General features: G+C 38.1%; 1 protein-coding gene across 1 annotated transcript in view; it reads right to left on the bottom strand.

Annotated features, from left to right (window-relative positions):
- LOC126564886 (geranylgeranyl transferase type-1 subunit beta) overlaps nucleotides 1-20,479 on the bottom strand; it is a 322,137-nt gene that overhangs the window by 269,120 nt on the left and 32,538 nt on the right. The gene's annotated exons all lie outside the window — the stretch shown is intronic.

The raw sequence follows: 20,479 nt of genomic DNA, 5'->3' as shown, positions 1-20,479 counted from the left end.
CCATTCGCCGCCGAACATCAGCAACTGCAGCAGTTTCACTTTTTTCACCTTTTTTCCCCCAAAGCGTACACCAAGTGGTTAGATTTTGTACAGGGCTACCAGATTACTTACTTAACTACACGCTTGGCAATACTGAGCTGTTGTCGTGCGCACGCTCGCGAACCTTTTCCACCTTATTGTGCACATAAGCGTTTCAGATTATTTCCAACAAGCCAGCTATTCTAACCATCCTCTCTTTATTTGGAGTCATCGCGTCTAGCTAGTCGTTTCTTGCTATTTTTTATTTCTTCTCTTGAACATTGCAACTAGCCAGGAAGAGAGACATTAGAGAACAGAATTAGCAATTATGTCACCCCAAACGGCCCAAAAAAAAGGAAAACGTTCGTTCCTCCGGATGAAGAGTTAGGCGGTATATCATGATGAAGAAAATAATATTATAGTTTGTAGACATTTCTTTGTTTTCCTCTCCCTTTTTTCCTTGCGTTTTTTGTTGTTTTCATCCGTTTATCAATAACTTCATTTAGAGAAAGCATATATTAGACGCGCAGCGAATAGTAGTTAGCCTTATCGACCATACGACCATGTGCAGATTGTTGCCGATACCGACCCTGTTGTTGAAATTTGTTAGTAATGTCAGTATTTAAAAAAACGGAAAGCGCGAAACAAGGAGAAAAACTACATAGAGAAGCAAATAAAAAAAATAATGCGGAGGGTATGATCAAAAACGCACCGAGCTGTATTTAGTAATGATTAGAATCTCAATAAAAAAAACACATGTTTTCTTCTAACAGTATCTACGGAGTGAATTGAATTTTGTTTTTCGAGTATGAAATTAATTTTACACCCACGAAACAAATTTTAGAGTGTACAACTAACGGCAAATAGTTCTTCTTCTTGGCTTAACGACCTCTAAGGTCATGCCGGCCATCGAAATGGCTTTCTAGACTGCCGATACCACGTAGTTGGTTGGTCAATCCTCACTACGGGCAGATAGTACAATCGTAAATAGTTAGAATTTCCAATTTCATTATGATGGATGATACTATCGAGTAGAGGAAGACCCATTTTCATGCTTTGAATGCCATGTTCACTAAAAATGTTGTACGATTTCTTTAGCTAAATCTGCACCCCAATGGCAAAGCCTAACATAAGTAACATTTTGGCGATTATGTTGTAGTGTTCGTGTATGGTATTATTATTTACAGTATGGCGCCAACACCAACACTCTTAATGGAAAGAAATATACTTCATACATCAACGGTTGCACATACTTTCACCATACCTATTACTGGAGCTATACTAGGTCGAAACACAAGCGTCTGCATGTATTACACAATATTCAATGTCAGATAAAGAATATAATTGGACTTGTAAATGAATTATATTCTTTTCAATATTAAAATTGCCAAAATTGTTTATTTGAAATGGACATAGTTAGAAAATTGTGTTTTTTTGGTGTAAAAGACGTATATTCCATCGTATCTCGTAGCTGATTTTAGACATGCGGATTTTTGTTTTCGCACCTGTTGCACCCCACATAATCATCCTCCCCAAAAACGAACTCAAACACAACTCATGTGCATGATTGCGGTAGCGCCTAGTTATTATGTACGATCGTGTTATAATTTTCTACCAGCAATAAGAGAGACTTGCCTTATTTATTTCTTAATCACCATCCCCTTTACGCCTGGCGGGGTTTTCTCTTTAAGTGCGACTTTAGGGGCATATTTTGTCTGCTTCTTGCCTGTCTTGCTTCTAAAGAAAACTCCCGTAAAATTAACACATTTTAAAATAGCAAAAGCCATGTTTCCGGTAGCATGTTTTTATTTCTTAGTTAGCATCACTCTTCTTCTTCCACCTCTTTTTTAATGAATAAAAATGCCTTCGCAATGATTGAAAATTTACGCATTTTCTCTCTCTCTCTCTCCCTTTCTTTCTCTTTTCCCAATTTTGATTGAACTAAATAACACGATGATGCATTGCGTTCCTTTCTTTACACATTTACACATTCTTCTTGGCCTCATCGTGCCAAAACAACATTCATTATATTACACACACACATGGCTGTGAACGATCATCTCCCGGGGGTTTAAAAAAACCCAAAAACCTCAACTCTACTGTTCACATCTTGTATTTACCTCAATGTGTTTTCTGTGTAAACGTGTACGTGTGCGTAATGTGGTATTTGTCTTGTACAAAAATACGTGTTTGTCATACGTGGATTGCCTCCGAAAAAAAACAACAAAACACACAGGAGAAGGCGAAAAACTTCCCGAAATTACAACTAATGATAAGTCTAGCTCTGTAAGACGATCGAGGTGATCGGAATCAAAACCAAAAAATAAATCAGAATTGTTGACCGAGTAATCAAGGATGCTCAGTTTTCGAAGAATTAAACGAAGCTTAAAAAGCCGAATAAAATTCTAGCCGGAAAAAAATGAGTCGAGATGCGATCGTACGAAGGCTAAAACTGCTAAACGAACAGACAGACACAAATCACACGTTCTAACTATTTAACAAAAACACACACAAACACTCTCAATTCACCAATAAAACAACTCTGCGGATAGATACCGGTACTTTTGAGAATAGAGTAAAATAATTTAAACAAACCGTTTGCGAAACGAAAACGGAAAAAGTGTGAAATAAAAGAAGAAAGATAAACAAAAAAACGTATGACGCTGCTATATAGAAACGAATTCAATATTAGAGAGAGAGAAAAAAAAACACAGAGAACACAACCACATCACAATCAATGAGAGGTGGTAAATAAATAAATGAGAAAACAAAACCAACATAACATACGAATAAAATAAATCGATGCTATTAATGAATGAAAAACGGCAGCCAGCAGCAGCAATCGGTCTCCGCAATCCCGGAAGAAGGACACGGTTCGAACCTTAGACATTTAAAACGGAAGCATTAGTGTGTAGTGTATAAATATGACGATGAGATTCTCTTAAACCATACCCCACAAACACACATACACACACACACATCCGCGCACACACGAGCATCTCAACATTTTCTCACCATCACAAACAACAACTGTTCCTGCGCGTATTCCGCAGGACCCTTGCCGAAGGATCTGTTTGTGCGTGACCATGCTGCCAAGAGTATGTGAAGATGCGAACGATCATCATCCCGGGTGAATGTGTGTGTGTGTGTGTGTGTGTGTGTGTATGTGCATGTGCGTGTAATGGCTTTCGAAACCTCTAGTACATTTGAATGAACAAAACCAATTGAAGTTTATATTGAATCCCACCACAAAGCGAGAACGGAGCGAGCGAGCGAGAAAGCGAGATAAGGCGTTACCTTATCCTTACCCTCAAACAAACACACACATACACACTCAAAAAGAAACACACAAAAGTGTGCGAAATCGTTAAGCAAACTGACAAGGAGGAAATACAACAAGAGAACCATAAGGCTTATATTGTGTGTAAAAACTACTGTAAACAGGCAGAACCAGGGCGTGATCAACGCACGTAAAAGGAAAGATTGCGTGCGATTATCCGATGTGTGTTAATCATGGAAATAACTATTGTTTAAAGCAGTAAAAAAGGTTCAAACGACATTATTTTCGTATCCGTTATCCCCCGGATGCAACTATTCTCCCATTTTGACTTTGATCCTGGGGAGCGCAAAAACGGTTTTTGCACCTCGAGAGTATAAAAATAGTACATAATGTATAGTAGATAAACCCGAACAAGCTCTGCTCCTGCTCTGAACTGTGCTTTACACGAGAAGAAGAGTCGCAAGTTGTTCACACGATGCAGGACGCGCCGGTAGAAGGAATAATAGATTTATGCAGGATTTTTTTGGAGGAAGCTTAGAAGTAAGAGTCAGTAGATCTCTTTTTTTTTCATTTAAAAAAAATTGCTTCTTTTCTTAACAAAATAGAAGTACATTTTGAAGGTATAAAAGCAGATCTACTGACCACATACTTCTGACGCATGATAAAAGCCTGTAAATGCCACCACCAACGACCCTCTTCTACAGATAAGTAAACCGACATTATTTGCGAGCGAGCATAGTCGCGCCCAATGCTCGCTTTAAAGGCAAATTGTTCGAACGTTTAAGGAACACCGTTTTACAGCAAGAGTGCGTTTACTGAATCACACCATCATTAGCACATCATTCACACATTTTCTCGTTCTTGATCTGTGTGTGTGTCTGTATGTGTACGCGAATGTTGAATTAATCATCGGAAAAAGCGGATAGGAAAAATGCGCTAAACAAGCCACTAAAGAGGCCTAGATTATGGGTACCGGTTTAGTAAGCGGAAAGCTAAGAAAAGTAAGCCTCACCCTTCTCCTCTCTACTTCTTTCCCCCCTTATTCCCTACTAAAACTCTTCCCTATTTCCTGATCGAAAAAAAAAACGATGAAATCGATAGCTTTACATCACTTGTCCTTCATAGCAGTGGCATTCACACAGTGGCTACTAACTTACTGCTGCTGTTGCTGTTGCTGCTGCTATCAATATTCTACACGACACAACAACAACAAAAACTACTACTCTAACTACTATTACTACTACTATTTCAACTATATTTAGATAACTGAAATGATTGTGAAACGATAAGAATAATGGAACGCGGTCATGCTTTAACACACTAGTGAACGAGAGAAGACTACGCTTTTTTCCATCCGCCGGTGAACAGGGAAATGAATTCAGTTTAGTTTAAAAAAATGCTTATTAATTCTTGGTTTATATTCCTTTTGTTATTTATATGTTATTGACTATCACGGCACTTCGCCCTATTGTCGTTTTTTTTAATATATTCATTTAATACTTTTTTATATTTTAATATCCATCTTATATGGAACAACAATTTCGAAAATTACGTTAAATATTGTCATAGAAATATCATGACGTTATCTATCTCGTATTTTTTCGTCTAAAATCGTCCCTTTCTTTTTATCATCCAACTTCACCTCTCCGAGCCCATTGTACTATAGTTATACAAAACAAGGGAAAACAATTTCACGTAGAACGATATTGCTGTAGTGAAAAGCATTTTAAACAAAAAGGAACTTATAAAATAAAGAAAACGTTTCGAGAGAAAGAGGGAGGTTACACCAATGCTCCAGTATTCCCGTACAAAAAACCCATAAAGCAAGCAAAATGCTACGATTTAAACAAAAGTGGTTAAAGCGATCATTTCCTTACCTAATAAGGAAAAAGGACTAACAAGAACACACTCACCCACACACATAAACAAATCGCAATCGCATAAAGAAAGTATTTTGTACTGTATCGTTTCCGTTTTTCGACAATTTGTTGCGATGCTGCAGGAAATGTAACAAGATATAAAAATAAAAGCATCCCAATGTAAACGATAATCGCGCCGGTGAGCAACAACCATCCTCCCATGGATTTGGGGGGAGAGAGGGAAAGAGAGGGAGGTTGACAAACGTCAAAGCGAATTAAAGGTTATAAAATTGATTTCGATCATTAGCAAACAGACGTCAGCAAGCCAGCCCCAACGGGAAGTTCGTCTACACATGCTTTTGCACTTCTGTACATATTGTAAAATAATAATAATAATAATAAAACCAAGCAAATACAAGGGAGAAAAGAATAAGAAAGGATAGAATAAAACAAAGCAAAATAATTTAGAAAATTATTAATAAAAATGAATGAACCATATGGAGAGAATCGAGCGAACGATTCGAATAATTACGATAGTTGCAATAGACAGAATTATTTGTGAGTCAAGGTCAGATTTATTTGTGAGGCTCTCGGTCTTGTGCGGAAAGCAATGTAAGGATTAACTGCTAAGAAAAGGCAGTGTGAACAGGTGTGTTACTTCACTCAACGGTGTGCACAACACTGAGAGGTTTTTTGAACGTGTGCGCCTAAAATTATGCAATACATAGTTTTCAATCATCATGCAACACTCTGCGACTAGTAAGGACCAAATAATGTCCCAAATAGTCTCCTTTACACTATGATTGCATACTTTAGGGAGCATTAAAAGTGAATCACATTCTAGCGTTGCTCATCCGAGTGAAGTAAACTCACACTTGTTGATGCGAGAAAATTTGCAAAACAATACGTTTCTCCGTAGTATTTGTCGTTCGGTTTTTATTTTCTGTTTCGACATTTTTTTTTGCCCTCTCAGTGTCTCGTTATCGTTTATCTATCGCGTAAGGGCTAGGAGAAGACGTCGTTTTCATCTTTCTTCGTCGTAGCATGAAAGATGCGGGTAGGCACCGGGTTATAGCGTGTAGTTTTAGTGCAAACCACTGACAGTAGGAACCTAAATTAATGCATTAACGAACAAATAAGCAGCATGCGTATGAGCGTAACGGTAAAGTAACAAGCTGATTAAAACTAAAACACACAATCATACACCCATCTTTGCTCGAAGTAACACTCCAGTGCCAGTTGAACCACTACTGTACCACTTCAGCAGCAGCAGCCGCTTACACTTCGAAGCACATTTGTACGAGCGCAGTTATAGTAGGACGGTACATATGTAGGGCTTAAAAAGGAATTCAACTACTACTTGAAAGTGGATTTATTTTTCTAACACAAATTTAAATAATCGAAATTTTAGCGCAAAAAGGAAAGCAAAGCGGGCATACAAAATACTAAAACGATCTAGCTAATAATTATGGAAATTGATATGATTCGATGTGTATTAGTTAAATTTTGACGAAGAAATTCTTCATTCAGCAGCTTTTGAAAGGATAGAAAGAAAAAAACATTGCCGAAAAGAATTTGAAATCAATATTTTGCTATTACCATACCTCTCATGAAGTGTTTTTCGTTTGTCATTTCCATTTGAAAAATCCACAAACACACATCCTACCAAAAACTCCACCCCGTTAAACCCCCACCCTCCCCCGATGCAAAGTGCGGATGCATGGGAAAATAAAATTAAAACAAAACAGCAAGAATTTGTTTACTAGTCGCCTTATCAAATGAGTAAATATATGAACGAAAAACAAAAAACAAGAATCTTGTAATGTACACACAACTTAAATTCTAAGATAAAAGAGAAGCGGGCGAGGGGGGCGATTAAATCTCTTCTAAATGTAGATTTAAATCTACATTTCGAATACAACAACAACAAAAAAACCTTTGCGTCGCCCAAACCGCGCTGTGCAAAAGAAAATCCGCTGTGTAAGTAGAAACAGAGCAAAAAGCAACAACAACAAATTAAAGAAGAAACTCAATGAGAAAAAGAGTAGGGAAGAAAACAGATAAATATAATTATAAGCGCAGATAAGAAGAGTAAGCCGATAATTTCGTTTTTACTTGATATAGGACGAATGGAATGGAAAAGAGATAATGAAAGATACTAAAAAAAGTTAGTAAGCAAATAATAGCTCGAGAAGGTAATGTATTTCAGTAGTAGCGTGCGAGATCGATACGGAATAAAAAGCCGTAACGGAAACAGGCGTGCACGTGCGTTCGGCCGCGTGTGTCCGCGCGTAACCGTTTAGGCGCGCGCGCGCAATTATCAAAAGAAGCGAATGAAGACTTCGTGTTCATAGCCTTTCGTATTGCAATAATGGTAGTTTGAAAAAAGCGGATAAACAAACAAAAAAAGCAGAAGTAAAACAGACATGTGTTAAAATTTTTACTCGTTGTTAGGTTTTTTTGTGGTTTACTCATGCTCTGCTATACGTTTCTGCTTAGTGGATACTGTTGCAGGGGTTTGATTTAATTTATTAATTTGTCTAAGTATTACAACTTTCTGCTACAATTCAACTAAAATTTAGACACAATTACTGTCTTTTTTCTTTATGTTTAACCAACCAGAGTCAGATTGTTTGTTATTTTTATTTTTGCAATTGCAGTATGGGGCACATTTATTCGCTCTTTTCTTCCGTTTTTGCTTCTCGTGTACGGTTCAGCAGAAGAGGAAACAAAAACAAAAAAGCAAAACAAATATCACCAAATTGTGTGAGATATGCAACGTACGATCACAGAACTGTAGATATCTTAAATAAAATATTTGCAAACAAAAATACGCATTATTATGCATTAAACGGAAAGCTGGTGGAGAATGAATACGGTTATTGTACTAAATGAAGCAGCGCTGGCGAAAGCAATTGAGGGGACAGAGCGGCAGAGAAAGAGAAACGTAAAATAAAACTACAGACGAAAACAAAACACACAACCGATACGGAAGATGCAGATCAAAAACAGCAAAAAAGAAATAAAGCGAGCATAGTTAAAACTAGCACGTACAAGTTTTAAAGCTACAAAATTTAAAATGTTCAAGCAAATTTAAATCCATTTCAGTTGCGGCACAATACACATGTGTTCTTTAATTAATAAAATAAATAGAAAGGAGTATTTTAATCCACCAAAAAAAAGTATGAAATACAATAATACAGGATTTTGTTGATTTCAATTCAATGCCCAATTGAAATGCACAATCTTACGATCAGATTTGTCTCGTTTAATGACAGACTACATGATTTAATTTACTGTTTTCAATCTGCAAAACTACATCTCTCACAAACGACGACGAACATTTTCACTCAACTTTATCACGTTTCATGCACCTTTTACTGCAAAAAATTATCAACAAAAGAGAACAAAAAAAAGAGCATAAATGAACATTTACTACATCACATTTGCACAATCGTTCACAAGACAAAAAAAAAATCTCGCTCTTCTCTCACATCATACACACGCATAATAATAAGACACCAAGCTGGATATGATTGGCCATCTCTTTTAAAAAGAACAAAATGGCAGCCTCCCATTTGACATCCCCTCCCCCCACTCCACTCCTCAAAAAGCTCCAATGTTTCCAGTTCGAAAGACTAAAGCAAATATACGCATTTAAAGTAAAATTCTAGTATAAAATAAAAAGAGAAAAAAAAATTAAGAGAAGCGAGAAAAACATTAAAAAACACACACAGACACACTAAAAAAAAAGTACTCCAATGTTCCTCTTTGAAAGGTGGTAAACGAAGAAGAAAAAATAATAAACCCATACAGGAGAAGCAAACACACAAAGAGAAAAAGTGCTGTAGACTCACGCGTGTGTGCAGCTTTAGAAGAAGGTATTGAATTTTTGCAATACTTCTTATCGCTAAATGTTTCTGATAATTGATAAATTCCAAGCAGCAAAAGAAAAGGAAAATTTTACATTTTCACAAACTCTCTCTCTCTCTCTCGCTCTCAACCCCCTTCCCGCACACTGTGACCTGAGGGCTTGTTTCTCAGCGTTCATTAGGCAGTACAGTGGTCTTGTCAGGGTTTTTACAAATCATTTATCAAACGGTGTCTTTTCGTATCACAAACACACACACACACACACACACACACACACACACGCAATCACTCGTACATTTTCAACAACAAAAACCAAGTTTAGCTGCACTTTAAAACGTATCATGGTAGAGTTATATAGAATAAATCGCAAACAATAATGGATGTTTTGCTGAAGCACCCCCATTCTCAAATTTTCCAAATTGAAAGAACAAAAGCAACTTAAAACTCCAGAAAGCCATGCTTTTAATTTTGTAAAAATGGATGCTAAACGACAAACAAATTAGCAAGAACCCCTTCTAGAAGAAGTCAAAGAACGAAAGAGGAATAATATATTTGCCGCGCTATAATTTTGGACAAACAATCCATGATAGGAGTTGAAACTTCGCATGGGGGAAAAAAAAGTACTGTAGTTATGTTAACTGATATATAATTAAATTCTAGCTCACGCCAAAGGAGCTCGTGAGCCAGTTTGTGTTGTGTTGTGCCGAGTAAACAGATAAAAAAAACAGAATTGAATCCTCGTTACCAGAGCAAAAGAGATATTCGTTTCACGCGTAGAGAGTGGTGTTGAATTATTGATGAAAACATATTTAATTGTTACACAAGATCGACTCTTGCCATTTTCGGTTCGGCGCGCCAATCTTGAAGCGTTCTAATTATTATAACAAAATAAAACAAACAAAATCAAAAAGGCAGATACATTTTTTTCACTATTTATTTGTATCACTGTAACCACCATTGTTGATTACCACCTAAGCTATTAAGAGTATGTTTAAAGCGGTTAATAATTACGATTCTCTGCCACGCAAGCGGGAGTGTATTATTGCGTATTGGAAGTATTGATTATGTTTATGACACTCGTTCATTTGAAGCATTCACTAAAGTGAAAGAAGTTGTGTTTTAACTTTAGCTCTATATTGAATATATCATTCAAACATCCCTGAGGGCAGTAAGCGAGGGTGAACTGATTTCATTTGCCAACAGAAGAAAAAAAAATCGTAAAAAAAACCGATGTGTGGAATTATAAAAACGCTCCAAATCCATCATGCAAAGTTAAAATCGACTTGTAAATCACCAAAACTTCACTCATTCAGAAAAATCTCACTTAAAACACACACAAACACGGCGCCCACTTCCACTTCACAAAAGCTGCTCTCTTCAGCGCATAAGCACACCAAAAACAAAAACATTAGGCATTAAACGTAATACGTTATACAAAGCAAAAAGGAAGCAAAAATTCGAAAAAGAGGATAAAAATAAAGCGCCCCACCATATCGCAAACAGAAAACGGAAATCGAAAATTGTTTGCGAAGAGAAAACGGCGCGTGTAAGTGTATAAATGCGAGACTAAAATAAAGAAAAAGGGTAAAAACCACAAAAAAGAACAAACCAAAAAAAAACAACTAAAGTTAGAATTAAACAACACACACACTCATACAATGTGGAAGAAAAGATGCACGATTGCTGCACGTACGTGTAAGAACGGTACGAATAGCTAAACCAAAATAAGAAGAAAAAGAATAAAGTAATATAAAGAACAACAAAACAAAAAGAACTACACACACGAAGAAGAGAATGACACAAAAATATTTAAAAAACAACAAAAGAAGAAGAATAAGAAAACAAAAAAACTGTAGGAAAACATTAACAATTAACAAAATGGAATACAAGCATTGAACAAAGCAGAAAAAAAAGCAAACACGCAAAAACACAAACTTACACAAAACACTCACGTAAAAGAACGCGAAAAAGGGAGAGAATAGAAGAAAAATGAAACACATACAAAAAAAACTTACCAAGATACAAGCAACAAGAAATGAAAAACAACAACCAAACCAACCAAGAGTTGAACATCAAGAGAGATGGGGAAAATAAGAAATAGTGGGCGAGAAAGAAAAGATAAAAAGAATGTGTGGTGTACTGGAACTGTGGATGGATGTGCCGTGTGTGTTGGATGGATGGAAATTCCATTAAGCAAATGGATGAATAAAAGAGAGAGAGAGAGAGAGGGAATGGTAAAGCACAGAAGAAGAATGAAGAAGAAAACAAGAGAAGAAGAAACTACCAGATATTGTTATTATGTATAATGTTTGACCAATAAAACAAAAACCAGTTGATTTAAAATAAGTTCCCTGTTCCGGTATTGCCTGCATCTGTGCGTGCTGGTGTGTGTGTGTATATGTTTTTTCTTGGTGTGTCTGTAAGGTGTGAATGTGTGCGTGTGTGCGTGAATCTAATGTTAGAATGCTTTGAATGTATTGTTTGATAAATGATAATCAAATCGCATTTTAACGCATTTTCTTTTTCACTCTTCTATTGTTATGTTTTTCATTTTTTATTTCCTTCTTTTCGTGTTACTAACGTTTCTTATGTTTCATCCACTTATTTTTTATCATGCTCTGGTTTTTTTTATTTATTTTTTATAAACTTATGCATTTTTTTCTTTTTTTCCACCTTTTCCCGTGGCCTGGTTTTGGTTTCCGCAATCAATTCTCTTCCCAACAGGGAAAAGCTAAAGAAGTGATGCTCCTCACCACTGGCAACCGTCGTCACCACCGTCGCCTGCACCACAAAACCCTGTACATAAAAAGCTCTAAAGCTACAACCGAGTAAATTGAAGCAAAATTTCAACCCCCCCTCGCAAGTTACACATACACGCACACTGTTGTGGTGACCTGCAACGACCAACTCCAACCAACCTTCCTCGCTTTACAACCCGACGTGTGCTGCAAGTATAAGAAGGGTGACGGGCATATCAACTTTGATCGTTTGGCATGACAAAAGAAAAATGTGTACTTATGGTTTCCTTTGTTCGTTTCTTTAATTTAATGAAGAAATTTTTAAATGCACAGAAACGATCTTATTTCGAGTAGAAAGTTTAATTTTTCTATTGTGCAAGTGTGGGTTTTTTGTTGTTTTTTTTTTAACAATTACGTTAAAGCATATAAGAGTGTGTATTCTTACACTTACAATAAATAAAATAGAGTGCTCTGAAAATTAAAACTGTTTCGAAAACATTAGCCTGAAATAAGAGATAGAACGATGGAAAAGCACTGTAGCATTGTTGAATTCAAAGGTAGAAACGTGTAGACTATCGAAACAAACTTTTAAAATCACAACACTAGAAAGGAATACACACTAATGTCTCTTTTGCTGTAAATTTTTTTGTTACTCTTTACCTTTTTCAACTTCAACTGCATTCGTTTTGTAGCAAATTATCTACATAAAGACCTCGATTTCTTAATAAGTAGATAGCGTAGCAAGCAAATAAAAGAAAGGTAAAGCAAAACCAGACGATAGCGTAACCGACGATGATGAAAAACAGTTTAATTCACGCGAGAAACGTTCATGTTGAACACTTCCAGCTGAGTGTTTTGTTTTGGTTTTATATTTGTTTCTATCTTTTACATTAAACTTTTCCGGATATAGCGTAGGTTTGTTTCTGATGCAAACATTTTCCTTTTTCTTGTGTCTTTCTTCTCTTTCGGATGATTTAGATAACACTTTAACCAAAAATTGATTCGAGTTTGATGAAAATAGTGTTTAACTTAAACTTACAAACAGCTCTGTATTTTTTAAATTACAGTTAAAAAGAGAAAAATACATACTTTTTGGCATGTTTGTGTTTTGTTGAAACGCGTGTGTTTTGTTGAAACACGGATGCGTCTCTTGAAATCAACCAAAATTATCTGTTTGAAACAATTAATTGACGATTCAGTGAACACAGAACAAGAAAACAAAACAACAAAGCTTGATAAGCAAATAACAATGAGGAATACAAACCAAAAGGATCTACATATGAAAACTGCAATTTTGACACATACATTACACATACACACACAAACCGACACACCGCACGCCCTCTTTTCGGAAGGGGCAATCTTTTTTGAATAACATCGTAAATACGACAATGTTAAACTATTTCTAAGTAAAAAAAAAGTACTAAAATTAGCGAACAAATAAATCAAATGCGATGCGTTTGTTTCTTTATTTTTCCCCTTTAAAAATATCTCAAATGTACAGCGCGGTTCTTTGCGGGCCGGCAAATAAATGCGGTTTGTGGCCATGATGACAAAAAAAGACACTTTGTTGGTTAAGTATTTCGTAATTTAATTTATACAGAAATTTTAACACCGTTTATGTTTTTTTTTTTTAATTTAAACGCTTATTTATTTTAACGGTGACTGATGCTATTGCCAATCCTTTCTAAATAGAGTCTAAATAGAAAGTTTTTGTTTTCGTTGCAAAGTTTTTTGGGCGGTTGCAGGATGGTTTGACGCTTTCCCGTATATTTTTCGTAACGTCCTAAGGTTTTTCAACGGTCTCCCAGTTATTTTTGTTTTCGTTCCGCTTCCGTTTTCGTTCCTTAACAGGTTTCCATATAGTTCTGAAAAAAAAAAACACATGTTTCCATATTTTTTAATATTTTTAAACACAATATTAACATGTTTTAGACTACGGAGAAAACGGACGAAAAGCTGAAACCATAATTTTGATATTTTTCGACAGTTTCGCATCGATTTCAACAGTTTGATAATTCCTGCGGCCCGTGGCTGCCCTAATTATTTTTAACAAAAATTTTCATTCAGAATTAAGAAAAAATCAGTTGTTTATTGATTTCGGTTTAAAATTCATATCGAAAATCCTGCTACTCGTTAATGTACTCCAATCGACTCTTCAAAGTACTGTTAACGAGCTCATAACGAGCAAGCTATTCACTTTACTTAAGTAAAATGGTTACATACTTATTTGACCATAATTTTAAAATAATGTTTTATTAATTGAAAAGCTAACAATTTCCATATTCTACGTTAACCAAGGTGTATCAATAAATTCGCACGTGTAAATGCGGCGTAACAACAGCACCGCCTCGTGTACGTGAGAGAATTTGCGATGATCTCTCTCTCTCTCTCTCTGTTATTTTGAACTTAACGAAAATATTCGTTTAAAATCTCTCCCAGCATAAGGTCAGGAGTGGACAACTTGAACGACTGTTTAAATTTACACCCTTAAAAACAGTTATTTTTCTTTGCACTCAAACAGAAATTGTTTCTTAATTATATTCCAATTATGTAAACACTGTTTCAGTTTAACAGAGTACCTCGAAAATTTTAAATTCCCTTAAACGCTCCACCGGGCTGCCTACCCCTGAGCAAGAGTATTTTCTCTCTCTTTCTTCCACACAACACGCACTCTCTCAAGCGATGTAGCGGAGATGCTCGCTCATTCGTGATCCGTTCGTTAAGCAGCTCGGACGTACGCAGCTCGCCGTCGTCATCAGGGTGCGCTTTCGTTAAACCGCAGGACGCGTGATAGTCCTTTCCAAAGGAGCGTTCCTGCATCATTCTAGACCTTAGTTCTTTTCTCTTCGTGTATTTAGTGTGTCCTTGAGTGTAAAGAATCCATCTGCACTATATTATTATGGGACGTGAGTGAAGTGGTCGAGAGTGTGTGTGCGTGCGAAAGGGAGTGGTGCATACGCTGATTGCACTACATTGTAGCTTACATAGCGGGTCACAAAGTCACAATCCGCACCTGTGTATGTTTTTACAGTGCGAAAAGTGCATCCTTTGTGCTGTGAAATTAATCCCCCTAATTTTGGGTGTCTCTCTGTGCGTACGTGTGCGTGAGGGGGTGCCCGAATATGCGCGACGACGCCCCAAAGTAAGCAACAAAATTGACCCATCATCATCCACGAAGACGGCGGCCCACCGTGATCTTTTGACCGTTTGGATAATTGTATTAAAGCCAAACAGCAGCAACCTTTCCAGTGTGGATTGTCCGTCCGACATCGTTCTTTCGGTAGCGTAATTGTGTGTACGTCGCGGCCTAACAGAGTTAAGGGGCAGAGTGTGATTCTAGTGCAGTCACCGAGCAAAGTGTTTGTCCCATTGTGAAAAGCTTTTCATACAAATCTCTGCACAATATGTGGCGTGCTTTTGGCACGATTTTCATGTGAAAAATAAGTGCCTTTGTCCCGTGTGTGTGAAGATTTCCCTAAAACAAAAAGTTGGGTGTTGCCGCTTGTGGTGATCTCGTGGCGATCGCGTCTGCCTCTGTGTGTGCGTGTGTTGGTGTAAGTTCGCGGAACGGTGTACCTTTAGCGGGCGCGATCTTCGAGCCACATCGAGAAAACAGGTAAGCGAAGGAATGCTGCAAAGCGATGTTTGGATGTGTGCGTGTGCGAGGTAGTTTTGTAAGGCAAGATCGGTGGAGAAGCTAATTTCTTGCTGTAGTTTTTACAAGCTGTCTTTTTAACAGAAATATATTAGAGCGATTCCGTAGAAACTACCATGGACAAAAAAATGGCTTCAGTATTTACAGTTCAGCGCAAAAGCAAATGAAAATGCGTGTGCCCTCTTATCAAAGAACTACACCTGTACATGCGGGCGAAAAGCAACGAACCCTCTGAGTCTATCCAGTAGTCGTTGACTTTTCAAAATTCTTTTAACGCCTCACAAACACCTACTTCGATCCTTCTTCTATGGTTGGTTTCCCTTTTTCTGTCATTTTCCTCGTCACACCAGCACATACACACGCACACCTGTTGCGTTGGGTGATGATGGAAAGATCATCCCCGAACAACACGGGGCTTTTCTACCGAAACCAAACCAAACAACGAAAAAAGCCGCCCAGAACCGAAAGGGCGTGGATCGCGCGTGTCAGTAATGTGTTTGCTAGTGTGCGTAAACACTTGCTTTATGCTTTTTTATGTGGCTCTTGGTTGGACGCTTGTAAAATTGTGTAATATACAATATTTTATTCTGATCACTTATTATCATGCTTTGTTTAGGTGAAGCTTCAATATAAATATTTCCTTCCCCTCAGTTATGATTCATCCCCGTTGGCACACGGGCCCACCCCGTGGTTGGTAGTGTGATCGCGATCTTCAACCCCTCGATCACAACCACACATGAGCGCGCCCGAAAGGTGTTTGCGATGTGCATTGCCCAGCAGCACATACGCACACATGTACAAGGCCCGCGGTCGCGATATGTTGAATAACGAGAAAAGGTGTACATGATGTAGCGTTTGTCTCTGGACCCGGGGTTTTTTTATGCTTCTGAGTTCGTCAAATAAATGCGTGTGTGTGTGTGTGTGTGTGTGTGTTGCTGTCTCGCGCTTGACTCATCCACGTTCTGGTGGGTCGTATTTATTGCCATAACAATTGTCTTCGGCATAGATCACTTTTCAAGTGGGTCACGCGTATGTTATGATTTTCAATAACAGTAGTTTATATAAAGAAGTTAATTATGTCGATAATTTTTTATCACTAAATTATGCGTGTTTTTTTACTTAAGTAGAATACAAAATAATTTCTTCTCTTGGATTTTTTAATGATAATTTAAAACTCAATTTATCTCCCTCGATGGAAAGTGTTGCACACAGCTGCACATGACGGGGCCGCTCGTTTTTCCACGCTGTGAAATTGTGTTTGTTTTTCCCCTCGATTAGGAATTTAATTGTAGCGTAGCGAAACTGTTTACAATCCTCGCCCTCTCCCGGCAGAAACGTGTTACAAAAGGCAAATATTTTTTAAATTAAAAATATTACAGTTGCTACGAAAATTCTCCTTCTTTTGTTGAGATTGTTATAAACCAGCAAGAAGCAACCATTTCCCCAAATGAGTTTGACAAGCTGTGCAAACAATTTAATTTCCTTTCATTCTGTACCATTCTTCTACTCCTAATACCTGTTCCTGCATCTTCACTATTTTCTAACGCTTATCCAGGCAAAAGATAAGAAACATAACCTCAAATAGCCACGTGGAAAATGACCGGTTTTCTCTACAATTGAACCACATTTTCCACGCGAGGTTGCTTTTTTTTTACCGGCCAGCGCTTGTTTACAGCCGCACCGGTACCATGGTAACCGGCGTTTTTGACAGCTTTTCGGATTCGATTTTTTGGTGGGGTGGTTTTCCCTTTCAGCTGGTAAAACTGTGTTATTCCGAGGTGGAGGTAGTTTAAGATGTATAATAATAAGTTAAGGGAGCTCAACATTGTTCTTTGGGTTTGTTTATAAGTGTTATTTTGTTCCCTTCTGAAGGAATCTACCAGGACTGCTAGCTACACAGTAAAGGGGGAGGTTGAAACATTGAAGCTAATAATTGATTTTTGTATTCTTCGCCCATAATAGCAATAAATGGGGTTTGGGAAATTAGTGATTGATTTAAAATAAATGAAATTTGACACACCTTGTATGATTTTTGTTCATTTTTACAATTTAATTCAGTTTTTGAGGGCTTATTGAAAGGTAAATGATTTTTTTGAATTGAAAAAAGGCATGGAGGAATGTGAATACAAATTAGCACCTTTGGAAGCATAAACACGCACACAAATAATTCAAGTTTATTTTGTAAGGATAAAAAGGGAATCGATTTCTTCTATAGTTTGGTGAAGGCGACAGAACTAGGTTTGATTAATGTTTCTATGCTGAATTTTGGGGACTTTGATGTGCTTGGAAATACCGTCAGAGGAAACAGGACCGTTCCTAGCAAATTAAAAAATGGTGGGAAAATCTAAAAAGAGTCTTCTTTGGACCCTAATATTTATATATGGATGGTCCCGGGCATCAAATTCGGTCCGGAACCTATTTCTCATACGCTCGACTATCCGGCTAGTGGTAAAACGAAGTTGCACAGAGCCAGTAATGACAGGCCGAGACTTCTCGAAGTTGTAGAGCCAAAGAAGTATTCAGTTTTCTTATTTATTACTTAATATGACAGCTCAACGCTGTTTTGTTCACACCATCTGTTATGCAAGTTAAAAAGAACAGTTATGACAACCCATTTCAGCCTAATTCTTTACCTTATCCGGGTCAAACACGGATATTCTTATTCTTGGCTTAACGACCTGCTAGGTCACGTCGGCAATCGATTGGTTTATAAGACTAATTGTTACCACCGTAGTTGGACTGTCAGTCCTTACTATGGGGAACGGTCCGGGTGGGATTTGAATCCCGGTCCTGCCGTTTGAAGACCGACGACGTTATCGCCTGCACAACCAGGCCGCCCATATTTTAATTAAAGAGCACGAGCATGAAATAAACTCGATCCCTGGCTGCAGCTTCCCATCCATGTAGGCACCCGATCTCCGACAGCCTCGCTGTGCTCCCCGACGCCTCGTGCCGAACTGGGGGTCGCTGAAGAATACCTTCTTGGTGGGGCATGAGTCCGGCAACCTCATAACATGGCCCATCCTTCGTATGCTGCCGGTCTTTGCCAGCGTCAGAATTCTCCTCCACACTCCATGCTCGAACACACCGCCGAAGATGGTCCGTAGGATGCGTCGCACAAACACGCCAAGAGCGTGTGCATCCTCCGCTCGGATGGTCCAAGTCTCGTAGCCATACAGGTCTTATGGATATATAGGCCATATAGGAAGTCTTCTGGTTCTGGTGGTAGGCACGATTCCCCTGCACAAAGCGTCTCAGGATTTCGCTGCTGACATAATTATCTGAAGTTACGACAGTCCCAAGATAGCAGAACTCCTCTACCACCTCGAGGTTGTCGCCGTCAACTGATACTCTGCTTCCGAGTCGGGCTCTATCACGATCAGAGCCTCCGGCAAGCAGGTATTTCGTCTTCGTCGCATTGATCATCAATCCAATTCTTGCTGCTTCACGTTTCAGTCCTCACACACTTTCGCTGTCGTCTTGCCAACGATATCAATGGCATCCGCGAAGTCAAGAAATCGAAAAGACCGGTAGAGAATCGTGCCACGGATGTCGTTGTCTAGAATTATTATACATATTCCCTGTATTTAAATTTTCTATTTCATCCATTAGTGGATGTATACATTTTTCACGACAAATTAGGCAACATTGAAATACCCACAAAATGCATCCTTTTCCAATTTTCCATTAGCCGTCCTATATACCTCAGGATATCTTGTCTAACACAAAATCAATTAGTCTGGTCAAAAGCCAATGAGAGCATTGCAATTCGTTACGGATATCGCTTCGTTTCGTGTGTCCTGCGCCTGCATATCCTTGACCAGCGGCTGGGACTCGGTCTATTGTCCAACCGCGAGAACCCCTGGTAACACTTTACAAAATTCCTTCCTGCTCAAGCGTGTCCTGCTTCCTGCTGATTAGATCCTTACCCGTGCCCGTCGTGTGTGTTGTCCGTTACAAAATGTGCAGACAATTTATTCGTTTACCGAATTGCTGGCCGGAAATGTGCCTGGCTGACAATTATTTTATTCTCTTTCACTCTCGCTCCCATGTCCAATGTGTTATGTGAAGTGCAGCGCAAACAAAATTAAGGAAAAAATGCAAACGCAATGGTTTTTAATGCGGAAACAAACGGCGGTGATGATTCTCATAACACACACGCACGCTTCGAAAGGGTCCTTTTTCTCGTTGGTTTGGTTTATGTCTTGCTGTCCCTTTATTGCCAAAAAGGGACGAAACAAGATTCGCGCATATTAATTACGATTGTCCCAGGGATGGATATGTGTGGCGGGACCTCTCTTTTGTTCACATTATTATCGCGTTGCATTGGGATGTGGTTCTTTAGATAGATTACATCGAATTATGTTTGATGGTAGCGCCGACGACGAGAAGCTCATTATTGCAAAATTCATGTGTGTGAGATTTGTTGTCCGGATGACAAGAAATGTCCATTGAACACCCGGAAACTGGGAACGATGAAGAAAGACATTAAACGAAACCGCAATAGAATTAATACTCCGGACTCTAGGACATAGATATGTCTGACTCTTGAGTATTGTAAAGACGACGACAAGAGACATATTTCCTCTGTTTTTCTGTCAATTTTCTACTCCAAAAAATTCCCTTAACGGAAGTGATATGATCAAGGGCTATTATTTCATCGCACAAAACGGCATCAAAGCGCACTCTACCCAGTCTCTGTCCACAGTTTTCACTTCATAAAAAGCTCCCTTGCCGCTCGACACACTGCGGGTAAATTATTTATCACAGTAAGATCTCTCTCCTTATGGCTGAATTAGGTTTTAATCAAATAAGCTAAATGCACATAATGGTAAGGAGCGAAATGGATGGATGGTGGTGATGGTGGTATACCGGACACACCAGGACAGGATGTAATGAACCCGATAAGCGTCTCGAACCTCAGACAGTATTTTTTTCGAGTTCGTTTTTTTTTTTTTTTTGTTACCGCAAGGGTCAAGTCAAATGTGTTTCTTACACGCAAATAGTTTTTTTTTGTTTGGTCCTTTTTTCCTACCTTCAGCGGAAGTGAATG

Source organism: Anopheles maculipalpis, chromosome 3RL, assembly GCF_943734695.1.
Source record: "Anopheles maculipalpis chromosome 3RL, idAnoMacuDA_375_x, whole genome shotgun sequence".
In the NCBI taxonomy this organism is placed as follows: domain Eukaryota; kingdom Metazoa; phylum Arthropoda; class Insecta; order Diptera; family Culicidae; genus Anopheles; species Anopheles maculipalpis.
This window is presented reverse-complemented; position numbering and strand designations above follow the sequence as displayed.